A 13649-nucleotide genomic window follows, 5' to 3' on the forward strand; every position below is an offset into this window, starting at 1 on the left:
ACCAAACCTGAGGGGAAAAAAATCAGCTGTATCAAATTTCATCTAAAAGCAACTAAATCTTTATGTTACTTATGAAATAAAAATAAAATTCCTTTGGAAATGTTGTAAATTTTCTTCATTTCTAAAAATAATAACTTTATGACAATATGGATGGACCTTGAGGGTGTTATGCTAAGTGAAATAAGTCAGATAGAGAAGACAAATAGCATAGGATTTCACTTATATGTGGAATCTAAAAATTAAAACAAATGAACAAAACAGTAACAAATCAGAAATACAGAGAACAAACTGATGGTTGCCAGGGGGACGGGGCATGAGAGGATGGACAAAATAGGGGAAGGGGATTCAAAGATACAGACTTCTAGTTATTAAAAAAAAAAAAAAACAGGGTACAATGTACAGTATAGAGAATATAGTTAATAATATGTAACAATTTTGTATGGTGACAGATGGTAGCTAGATTTATCCTGGTGATCACTTTGCAATGTATATAAATGTTGAATCACTATGTGGTACACCTGAAACATATAATATTGTATGCCAAATACACTTCAATAAAAAATAAATGAATGAATGAATATTAAAAATATATGTTTTAGGTAGATTATTCCAAGGCAAGCAACGTAGCATGATGATAAAGTTCAGAAAGGACTTTTCAGTTGTATCGCTTTTTTTAAAAGCCTGCTCTGACATTTCTAATGTTTTCTCTTGGGCTAATTGCTTCATCTATCTGTGCCGGTTTTCTATCCATAAAATGGGGGGGGGGGGGTCTATCTCAAAGGTGCTTGTGAGAATTAAATAAGACAATCCATTCAAACTAAGCACTGTGCACGGCACATAGAAAATGCTCCATTTTTGATATAATAATAAATAATAACGTCATTAAAATTGAAATAGCCTCAGTTTAAAAATAAATTAGTACATTTTAGGACTGTGGCATTTGAAATGTTTACTTACAATCAGTTTGAGGGTGCTGGTTTTAAGAATGTTGACAATTATGTTTGTGGGAGAACATATTTCTGACTTCTCTCCTCCCTGCAAACTTAGATGTGGAACTTCAGTTGTTTGCATAGCATTTGAACTACCATTTATATATGTTTCTAAGATACTATCTCTAAAATTACCTTTAGAAGCCTCCTGTCTGTTTCCTTGGCTTGTATTCTACACCAATGTAGATAAATATAGCATCGAATGCTAAAATATTCTGCAAAAGTCAGCATAGGTTTAAACAGTCTCATTCGTTCAGTTATCATGTAGCATTTATAGTAAACATTCCAAGCAGCTTCATAATAAAATTCTTAGTGGGAAACAGTAACTAACATAAAGTAAAATCAAAACATATATCTTCTCTTTATGCATACATTTATTTCGTACATCAAGTTTCTGGTTTTTGGCCGAGCTTTCTGATATTTATGCTGGGTGCACAATTAGTGAACTTGGCATTGACACATATTTCAGAGGTCAAAACCATGCAAGAATATAGTCCCTTGCTTTGTCTGAGATTGCCCTAGACATTCTGTGATAAGTAGCAAGTAAATCACCTGCTGTATTTTACATAAAGGAAGAAAAAAAAAAAGCCTGACTATTGGCTTCTATTAAGTTAAATTTTTTCCTCAATGACAGGGGTGTGTGTAATCTAATATTATAAATTAAATAAATTCTAAATATTAGGCCTTTTAATATTTTTGTTTTAGTTTACTTTATTCCATTGAAATTTTAACCAGCAACTGTGACCTCAAATATTATCAAGTTGTGGGCTTTACACCATAAAGAAATAATAGGTAACACCTAAGATTTAGAGTGTTTGCATTTTTACTAACTTTGACCTGAAAAAAATAAATCCAGTTAAAATTAACTCAATGTATTTCAACATATTCTCTAAACTACTTTTATCCTATCGTTTCATAAAGAGATTTTTTGAAGTTCTAGGACATTGTCATGATTATCATATCCCAAAGTAAATTATTTTAGATAACACAGAATTTAATAGAATTTAAGTCAGCAACTTCCTGTCAGTTAACACAATAGTAGCTTTTAGTACTCTAATTTATCCTCTTTTTCCTCTTAAGAAATAGGTGTCCCTCAAATATCTACATCTATCTCTCTGTGTCCATATGGTTTTGAACAAGTGGTGCAAGTATTCACTATTTGCTGTGTACCCACACTTGTATAGTTCAGCTGGAGTACCATCTGGTGTGGTGCTCTTCCCATTTTCCTCATTTCGATTGCTTTCTCAATCTGGAAAATGGTAGCTTGATTGTCCATCGGGTCTCCATATGGCTGCTGGATCATTCTATGTAGTATCCATCAGCAATATTTGATGGGTTGTTTAAAGTTCATCCAGGGTGTTCACAAGTTGATAATTTGGTCATAAAATATCAGAAATTTTGTTTGGAGAAATATCATAATCTTAGATTTTAGGAATGAAATCTTTTGGATTGGCTAAAGGAAAGAAACAAGAAAACACATCCGTATCTTTCTGAGAAGCAGATGGCTACTCTTATAGTGTTAGTTATCCAAAATTGTTTCTATTTTTACCCTTCTATACTGTCTAAGATGACATTTTAGTGGAAACAGCATCCTTACATACAGATTATCTTTGTTGCTTGAAGGACAACTATTGAAATAAGGAAGCATACGAGATTAAATTTCTGCAGAACAATGAGGCAGTCCAACAGAGCTATAAGGATCAATCAATCAGTGAAAAATGGAATCCTAATGATAGATACCATGAAGATGTGATAGGAAGCAATGTTGTAAAGATGTGAAGAAATTATGATGCATATCCTCGTGTAAATATAAACTTGCCTGAAGGAGATCATAGTTTAGCAATCTCCCTTTCTGCCTTCCTATCAAAATAAGCCAAATCTTTAATGAATTTTGGAACACCAAAAATGTGTAGTTTCTTAATTTATCATTTAACATCCTCCATTTCTCGGTTTTGTAAGTAGAATGGAGTAAAAAAGATTGTTTTCTCCTCTATTTCTCATTTTATGCTTTGCTGGTTTTAATTTTATTTCTTTTCCCATTCTCTCTTGTCATTCATTCATTTATCCTTTCTTTTCACAGTTATTGAGTACCTGCCAGAGATTCAGGGGATAACAGGTAATTTGGTGAGGACCACTGTGTACTCAGGGAGATCTTAGGAGAAAGAAGGTATGTGAACCAATAATTACAGTAAAATGGGATTGGCACCAAGGGGTATTCATAAGGAAATCTGAAACCACAGAAAACCCCCTAACTCTGCCAAGTGGATTCCTGATTAATACATCTTCATGTTTTCCTGAATCACAGTCTGCATAAATATCTGCTTTATTTTATCTTTCACACAAGATTTACTGAAGCGTGTTCAATGACATCATTTGTTGTATAAGTGGGAATATTGCTAGCTGGCTTAAAACCTCAAAATCCAAACCCTAGCTGAAACTGGAACATAATTTTCAATTTACCTCATCTGTATAGTACGTGTGTAAAATGTTTCTGAATGATTTATTCCATCTTTCTTAAAATTATTCCCTCTTATGTAAAAATGGAAAGGATGTTCATGATTCTTACCTGGTGTCTATTCATTCTTTGCGTAAGGCTTACAACACTTAACATGAGACCAGAATCTAGCTTTCTCTTTAAATAAAGCTTTAGCCTTCATATTACATTACTGCAGGTCTTATTTTATGTGTTTACTGAAAAGTTCTTGATATCTCCAAGTTTTGCAAACTGCTTCCTCTAGGATCTACCTTCTTCAAAGTGGATTTGGATTCTGTTACTTTTGTCTCAGAGATGTGTTAGCTACCTATTAAACTCTAAATTTATTTCGAAATTGATTGAAAAATGACATTTAACTGATGTCTGTGTTTTAGAGTTGTACTTAAATGAGAATTAGAATTGTCAGAAATAATTTGAAGACTGAATGATGCCTACTCCAAGTACTGTACTAGGCTAAAGCTTAATAAAACATACTAGTCTTATTTAAAATCAAACTAAAATTTAAAAGTTCTATTCAAAATCTGGTAGCATTCTCGTCTGACTTTAAAAATGTACAGTTAGTGTACTCATTCAATTTTGCATTCAACTTTTGTCACTTTATATTAGTCAACTAAGAACATTTGGACCTAAAAAAATTTCAAAGTAGTCATTAAAAAAGGCATCCTTACATTTTGTACACAAAACCAATTTAATAGATTTTTCCCTTACTTTTCATTAATTTGTTGTGGTGTTATGTAGATATGTCATTATTATCATGAATTTGTATGTAAAATTTATTAAAATTAATTTTCATAAAAACATCTATAATCATTTTATAAGATATTATTTAATTCATTTATTGGTGGTATAATGTAAAATTTCAAAACAAAATAAAATCGTCTTTAACTAGCACCTGTGCATAATATAGTAAGATGAATCCTAAATAAATTAATCTTTGAGATAGTCCATGTATTTTTTTTTCTCAAGTGATGAGGTCACGTGCAAATATTTGTAGATGTTTTTGACAAGCAATTTTTAGTTTTTCTGTCTTCCCCAAGTATGGTGTGTATTTTGGGAATCAAATTCATTCATACATAAGAAGCAGTTATTACTCTAAGGACAAAAATTTATCAAGATAAGTTATTTTCTATAAAAACACATCTATCTTTCTTGTAGACTATTATAAACGGAAGACTGAAGCACAGATCATTGCTCTGAGATATTAATTCCTTAAAAACATAATATCTAGTAAAGAATAATATTTTAAGTATTAAGTACTTCACCCATTCCCACTCTTAAAATTGTTTTTTAGGAATAATTTCTTTATTTTTCTAAATTTCTACAACTTTTCAAAAAAGCCTATCTCTTCAGCAAATCTTTGTGCAGAGAGCAGATATTTTCCTGAGAATCATGCTAATTAGTGAAACTGAAGGATGAATTGGAGAATATATCGCTAAAATATTTTGATATATAGCAATGTATATGCACTTAACAATGCCTTTGCTTAGAACACTTCATCAAAGATTGGTTTCATTTTTGTCTATCAGGATCTCAGTAATAGCCCCATTTCACCTTGTCTAAATTGGCCTCCCTCAGTTGGTCTCTAACTCCTCAATGCGTTAATTTTCTCTGTGAAAGTTTTCACAATTTGTGACTATTTTTTTCTTTATTGATTTAATTGCTTATTGGTCTCTCGTATCATGCTGGAAGCTTCATGTAGGCATCAAACTTTCTATTTTTTAGCAATATAGATTCACCAACTTGCCTGGCACACAGTAGGAGTTCAGTAAATACACATTGAATATATGAATGAGTGAAATCAAATTTAACACTTTTTTTTTTTTGCAAAATTCCTACTAGCTCAAAGTCACCTTAAGTGACATATTTTAGTGTGTGTGAAAATCATTTATTCTAAGAGGGTGTCCTAGGGGCTCACAGATTATGTGAGAAATAATTTTATATTATTTCTAATATAAAAATTCTGGAACTACGTATGGCAATATTTTGCAATTGCAATAGGAAAACACAGAGTAATAACTGCTGAAAGAAATGATAATTCTTTTCACTTTGCCATCATTTACATTTTTGTCAACTTTAGAAAAGGAGAAAATGGTGAGAAAAATCTGTAAAGAGTTTACACACAAAAGAATATTTCAACGAAGGAAAATATGTCAGCTTACTATACCATATTTTGTTCTTTCAAAATATTACAAAATTGACATAGGACATAATGTTTGATGTTCTAAGAAAAATACAATATGTTTAGGAAACTGTATATGTGATATGGATGCATCACTAAGAGAACTACATAAGGAACGGCTAACATTTCAAAAGCACAGATTTTCAAAATGGTATGTATATGTGTCTAAAATTGCTGGTGTACTATAATTAATTTTTATTCTATTTTGAAGGGTCATTCACTTATCTTTTATAGACAATTTTCACAGCTTATCATGAATCCCTAGAGCTGCTATGGTTAGGCCAATATATTTACATGAATAGTATGCAAATGCATGTAAGTATTTAAGTATAGTGTTCTTGATATAGCCTAAGGTGTTTCATAAGAATATATCCAACATTTTGCTTTTTGAGGGAGATAAATGTATTTTTATGCTTCATCACACATACTATAAATATCCTTTATGCTCGTACTGTATTCCCACCTTGCTTCACATCATTCATTTAATTTTTTTATATATGCAGCATAATAAATGCATGATGCTAAATTCAAACTTTGCAAGAGTCTGACCCACGATAAGTCAATTTCATATCTTTCTCCGTGCTTCACTGATCTGGTCAGAATGTGGCCTTCTTTGTATGTCAACAAGGATTCTGTTCTGTGATTGAAGCCATGAAATCAGATGAGAACCTGGGAAATACCAGAGAAGTATTGTTCAATGGTATTATTACTGTGAATCTTTTTTTTTTTTCAATTTTCTTTCTCAAAAAAAAAAGGAAAAAGAAAAAGAAAACTTCTCGGAGGTTACTTAAAACCACAGAAGGCTAAAGCTAGATCTATCATCTAATTTGACAGATGAAGGAAATGACACACAAGTACTGATATAATATCATATTTCAGCTGGTGGCAGAAGCAGGAAGAGAACCCAATTCTACCAGTGCCTAAACTGATGTTCTTCTCAGGCGTCACTCATCTAGGTTTTTCAGGAGGACATAGAAATGGCAGCGTGGTGGGAAGAAGGGAGCAAGAGCTTTCATATAAAGTAGCCTCAGGCCTTGTACTTATCAGCTGTGTGACTTCAGGTGTGTGACAATCCCTACGAAACTCAGTTTTCTTATTTATGCAATGTCAATTATAATAACTGACACTTAAGATCATTTTCAGAAATGAATGAGATGAGACGACAGGTGCTGTATACGGGGCCTGCGACCTGGTAGGCATTGAAATGAAATGTACATATTACTATTCTGATTATTTGTGATTAGCATTATTTTTATAGTTAATCATTACTCCAAGCATGAGTAATCTTACTAGCATTCCACAATAGGAAATGATCACTTGGTGGGCAGAGCTCACCTGACATTGGAAGAATCCAGCATTGGTTTGGCACACGGTGGCTGCACCCGGTTTAAAAGTAATTAGTACTAGTCAACCAAGGTAATCTGGAAATTGGCTCTCAGACCACATTTGCAATTTTATGTGGAGAGAATGATTCAATATTCAGTAAGGGTTAGGTACTTTCGATGTTCAACCCTGAGGTCCTTGTGTAAATAGGATTGTTGTTGAAATGGAATAGAAGTTTTGTGTGCAAAATGACAGCAGGAGCCGCCTGTTAATCAGATTTACATGGAAAAGGAGGAGATAGTGCCATCATGTGAATGTCAATGAGAAGACGCAGTGAATGAGAAGATCAGTTGTTTTTTAATGGTAAAATAAATATTAGTAGTAATAACTGGACATAGAGTTGTCCTTCTTGCCTGTAGGTTTCATAATGCAGAAAAGAATCCAATGTTTGTGGGTCATGTTATGTTTGAACAATACTTTTACTTCAAAAAAGTCATTGAAATAGCTTATAAATTAAATGTTTCGGAAGACTATTCAGTGACCGAGTACAGAATAGGAAAATTAGGGATAAGCTATATGTGAGAAAGAAGTATTTTAGAGCAATAATCACTTTTGGAATAATAAAGTTGATGATAATTAAAAATACTTGAGAGGCCAAACCACATGTGTGTTGACCTGGATGTGATCCATAACCTTGCGTAATTTTGTTATTACTATCAGCAGGACTTTTGCTGGAAAAAATACTGTCATATTAAGAGTGTAAGTTGTAATATCTCTAAACCTCAATTTCTCACATTTAAAATAAGAGGAATTGTACCAAAGGACCATTTAAGTCTCTTCCAGCACTAAACTCTGAAAACAATTCTATTATCGATACAAAGATCGTCTTTTTCCTATTCGTGGACCCAGAACCCACCAGGACTGGAGGAGGCTTGGGGGAAACAGTTCACCCTGTGAGGTTCAATTTTAGATCAGATCACACCCAGGAGTGCTGGAGGATGTTAAGAGTGGGCCCAGAGATACTGTTTCCATCATCACTGCCTATTTTGGTCCTGACCCTTCTGGACAGCATAAACCTGGTTTTGACTTTAAGAGGAAATCCCAAATTCAGGGCCAGAAGCAGATCTGCACTGTCTTCCAGAATTGGGAAGTCAGTTGCATTGTGCTAGCCCACTTCCTTGGTGGCTGGAATATAAGTGAAATCACAAGATCTTCTTCTTCTTCTTCTTCTTTTTTTTTTTTTTAATGCTCACATATCTTGATACTCATAGCTAATTACATCACAAATGATCCTCCAACCATGTATTGTCTGGAACATGACTGAAAGTATTCAATGGTCCTCAAGCCTCAGGATTTCAGATTTGCAAAATTTTAAAGAGAATCCATTCCAAATTTCCTTTGTTTAACTTATTCCAGAAACTGAAGTGCCTTTAGGTATAAGTGACAGGATAATAGAATTCTAAGTCTTCTCTGCAGTGAATATTATACTTTCATTTTGCACAGTGGAGCTTAAAATGCCTCACTTTATGCTGACGGTGGGCACTTTTCGAGTTTTTCATCCTCTTAATGTTAAAACATATGACGAAGTGGCCACTTGCAAAAAGAGATGAAGAGGATAAGTGAGCATGAAATTCACAGAAACTGAGACCATATTAAACACTAAGTAGGTGTACTTCCATCTACCTCTATTTGTAGATAAAATTTTTAATTTGCTATACCAAGAAATTCACTTGGACAGATTACTTTTTTGTTAAAATTAGAAACCTTGAGGAAAAATATAATAATCATAGGAAAGACAAGTTGAAACACAATAATCTCATAAATAAATGTAAATCAAATACATAGATATGTATAACATTTAAAGATACATAAATAATTTTGAAAAAAATATACTACTAGGGGAACTTACATGTTAAAGTTTAATGTATTTTCATAAAATAATTAATTTCTGTACCCGTATGGGTCTGGCCACAGTAAACAAATTATGTTTAAAACAAAATAAAAATAAAACAAAGAAAATGCCTTTCTGAATATAGACTTTATTACTTAAATCAGTGTAATTTTGTATTATAATAAATGTGAAAAACAAAATTCATATAAATACCCTTCCTACTAAAATATGAAGAGAATTCAAAATGAAGCTAATTCTTTTAAAACAAATTTCTGTAAACAGATTTTTACCATAAGTGTTTTTTCTGCTGATAAACAACATGTAAAGTTAAAGAGAAGAACATAAAAGCAGTAATCACCATCTACCAAATATCATTTTGGGAAATCATTTTAGAATCTTCTAAGCAAACTGGATTTTTATCTCTTGATTAAAAATAACTAGTGCCTTCCTTGACACAATAGGCCTACTTTTCAAATAAGCCAATATAATTAACATGTGAATATTATTTAAAATCTTATTTTATATTTTTAAATGTTTCTAAATAAATTCAGCTAATGTATATAAAATGCCTATAAGATATGTGGGATTCCATTGTAAAGACTAAGAAACAGATAAAGTAGGATAAAAGTTAATAAATCAGAACAGAATTTCAATTTTCATCTACAGTTTCTTTTAAGAAAAATAGATCATAATTTAAAAAGGATATAAATGATAACTTTTTTATATTTTATAATTGTTTCTACAATAGGCTGAGACACTGAATCACCCTGATGATTGGACATCCTGTAAGTGGTTACATTTTCCTAAGAGATGTAAAATTACCATGTGATGGTGTTTTATCACGGCCTAGTTTTGATTTTTAACACCTAATCCCCATTAATTTATCTATGAAAGATATTTCAATTGTATTTGTAGATTTTTTTAAAGCATTATGAATAGCATAGTAGTAGAAAGGTATTCGAATTATTTGAATACTTTGCTTTATCATTATCTAGAAGTAGTTTGCAATTAGTTTTCCTGTTTTATTAACATTTTATGGAAATTTTTGAGCTAAAATGTCAGCCCCTTGGTTTCATGAATCATTACAAAAACATCACGGAGTATCATTTATAATGTACAACAATCTATTTTGATCCAAAAAAATAGACCTATTTGCAGTATGGCATTTTTGGATTCTATTATCATGTAATTTGAAGTAAGTGCTAAAATTATAATCTTGCCTGATACTTACTAGTGAGGTGGTCATAGCATTAAAATTGATATAAGTCAAAAAGAAATAACACGAAGGAAGGGTAATCAAAATACTTTGATTTAATGAACATTACACCTAATATTTCCTATCTTAGTACGCTAATTTTAACACCTAGACTTAATACCTGACTAAAGTATGCTTTCACTTTTATTACCTTAATATCCTTCTCCAATCATCTTTTCTTATATGGCTAAACATTTCAAGTTTTATTTTTTTAAAATAAAATGTATGATATATAAATATTATTTGAAAGTTTTAGTAGGAAAAAAAAATAATTAGGATTCAGGAAGACTGTGAACTCTATGCCAGAAACCAGTAAATAAAAATTAAAAGTACTTTAAAGATAGTCTTAATAATACTTTACAAATGTATAGTTACCATATCATTATAATTGCAACAGCTTCCTATTATAAGTAAATATCCTAGTAATAAGTTCCTAATGCAATCCATTATTTACTTTTGAGTGGTAATTTATAACAAATAGATTAAATATTTAGTTTTTTATAAATGTGACTTACATTATTATAAATTAGAGTTCAGAAACTAAAAAAATAACACATTTTTAGGTGAATAGTTGTTTACAATTTCCCTCATAGGTCGGCTTTTATAAGCATATTGAAAAACTTTCTAAGTAGCATAAGGTAGCAGTCTGCAAATAAAATGGTCAAGAGATGTGACTACATCAGTTTTGCAAAACACTTCAAAAGCATTTTAGAAGAGAGATGTTAAACAACTAATATTTTGTTGTTGATAATTAATAAGCTCACATCTGATAACGTCTCCAGCTACTAACATACTAAATTATATTAGTTAATGATGATAAGATTATCAGCAATATAGGTCCACAATAAGCCAAAGGAGATATAGCTAAACAATAAATCTGTATACTCATTTGAAAATGATTATAATGATCTCTGTAATACTAACACAGTTTTTTCAAACTGACTTTTCCTTTATAAAATGTTTAAAGTAACATGTGTTACATAAAAAAGAATATGTGGGGGCGCCTGGCTGGCTCAGTCAGTAGAGCATGCAACTCTTGATCTCGGGGTCATGAGTTCCAACCCCATGCTGGGCAGAGAGATTACTTAAAAAAAAAAAAGAAAGAAAGACAAAGAACATGTGAAACATCAACAATATAATAATTGAACACCTAGGAATCCCCTGTACATTGTAAGAACTAGAACCAATAATAAACTGCAACGTTTTATAAAAATACAAGAGAAAAAACAAGCTGTTTTGACATTTCTGAATTTTAAGTATCTTCTCTGCTGAAATATAAGCCAATGGGTACTTATTTTGCATCCTTTTTGCTGTCAAAGCTCCTCTGAAGTTTGAAGTACTGACCATTAAATTAGTGTCTACTTAATTTAATAACTAAATCCATCAAACTACAGTCCTACTAAAATGACTTCATTTTCTTTTCTGGTTAATCTGAAGTGCTTAATCTTAAAATGTTAACTGTCAAAATAATGGACTTTTTTTTTTCCTCCACAAGAAATAACTTGGATTTCTTACATATCTCTTGTCAATCATTCTATCAAAACAGGGTGTGCATAAATTGTTCCACCACTGAGACTCTCTCTTAACTTTAGTGTTTAAGTCTGGACAGTGTTGCTCATCTCTACTGTGGGGGAAAAAACATCATATCCTAAAATGGACTAACAGTTCTACGCTTATAGGCAGAATATATTTTTAGAGAGAGAAAGTTCTATTATTCTGTCAAGTAATGGAACAACTATAAGAAGATAATATTTGAGAAAACAGAATCTTACAAAACACATTAAAGCATTGAAGTTATAAAGTAAAATACTACCTAATTTATTATTTAATGTTACACACATTCTCCATCATGAAATTTTTGGATACTCAGGCCATCACCTTTCTCTTTACATATTAGTAAATGTTGTATTTTTACTAAGGAATATTATTATTATTAATACTTCATTATATATTCTGTCATCCTATAATGTGTGTGACTAAATTTATGCTTTGACATAAGCAAGCAAGTACATAATCAAGACTGAGAAAAATCCTGGTTATATTGTCAATCGGTTACTTTAACACTAAATCGAAGGTGGTTAAGATTATTTTCTGCATTGAATCCAAAAGTTAGCTTTTATGGGTCGGAGAACTATTCTAGCCCTTACAATCCAGAGTGATATTGTTTAAGTGTCATCTTTTTTAAATTTGAAATTAAAGCATAAACAAGAAACAATTTGCCGCCCTTTAGAGCTTCATTTTAAACATTTTAGCCTTTAAATTTCTAACGTTTCCATGAAAGCTTGAACAGAAAGCTGTGGTCTGACAAACTAAGAACATATTACAACTCTATAAAACAATCTTCACTTGGCATAATGAGAACTGATATAATCTAATTGTTTAACCAATAACATTCATTTTTACCATTCTATAATAATCAAGTTGTGAGCAGATTTTTATTAAACATAGTTCTAATACACACATTTAGGAAATTTATTTTATACTATGGTATTACTGAAACATTTTGTAAATGCTCAAAGAATTTGGTCAGGACATTCCTTTACATGAGAATTTAAGAATTCCTTATATCATAGATGAATGAGAACATTTTAATGATGATCCATGGCACAATCACATACCACACACACACACACACACATACACACACACACACACATACACACACACACATACACACACACATACACACACATACACACACACACATACACACACAGACACACACACACACACACACACACACACACACACACACACACAAGATCTAAAGTTCTTGTTTTATGCCTTTTATAAAATGAAGCTGTTTGTCCTTGCTTCTAAACTGGGACATAATTTAATGCCAGAGTAAAATTTGGGCAGCTATTGGGATTACAATAATAATAATAATAATAATAATAATAATAATAATAATAATACCAACACGATAATAATAACCTAAATCAAAAGAAGAGTTTAAGTCCTGGAAAAATTCAACTCAATATATATTATCATAATTATAAAGCTATTAGCAATAAGAGTCCTATTAAGAGTATTATGTAATACTAATAAGAGTACTGTGTAAGTTCTATATAAATAGAACTCCAAGTAAAGTGGAATATTTGGGAGTATAAAATGTTTCCCAAATGTTATGGAATTTGCCAGTCAGGTAAAGCCCTAATTTTTAATTTAAAATATCTGCTAAAATTAATAATTAATAATAACTTGTTACTATAAATCTACAACAGAACCTAAGTGATTTGGATCAGTGTTAAAGTCAGAACTTGACTTTGTGATTTTTCAAATCAGTAGAAAGCAGTGATTGTCAAACTCTAGCAGGCATCAGAGCCAGGCTTGTTAAAACACAGGTTAGGAGCCCCATGTCCAGAGTTTTAGATTTGGTGGACCTGTGATACCATCTGAGAATTTGCATTTCTAATAAGTTCTCAGAGGATGCTGAAGCTACTGATCAGGGACCACATTTTGATAACCACTAATCTGACCATAGCATAGTACTTTCAGCACTTTCTTTGATAAAGCTA

At 31.5% G+C, this 13649-nt stretch overlaps 1 long non-coding RNA gene across 3 annotated transcripts in view; it reads left to right on the plus strand.

Annotated features, from left to right (window-relative positions):
• The window catches only part of LOC123795181 (uncharacterized), a 166537-nt gene that overhangs the window by 137799 nt on the left and 15089 nt on the right, over positions 1–13649 (plus strand). For 2 of the 3 annotated variants that reach the window (XR_006780361.2, XR_006780359.2), the window contains one exon: positions 3070–11234. This is a non-coding gene — a long non-coding RNA (uncharacterized LOC123795181). Of the gene's footprint in view, positions 1–3069; positions 11235–13649 lie in introns of those variants that run through there. The other variant, XR_015726358.1, reaches the window with a different exon arrangement.

This window comes from Ursus americanus, chromosome 12, assembly GCF_024610735.1.
Source record: "Ursus americanus isolate L20-20 chromosome 12, mUrsAme1.1.p, whole genome shotgun sequence".
Lineage (NCBI taxonomy): Eukaryota > Metazoa > Chordata > Mammalia > Carnivora > Ursidae > Ursus > Ursus americanus.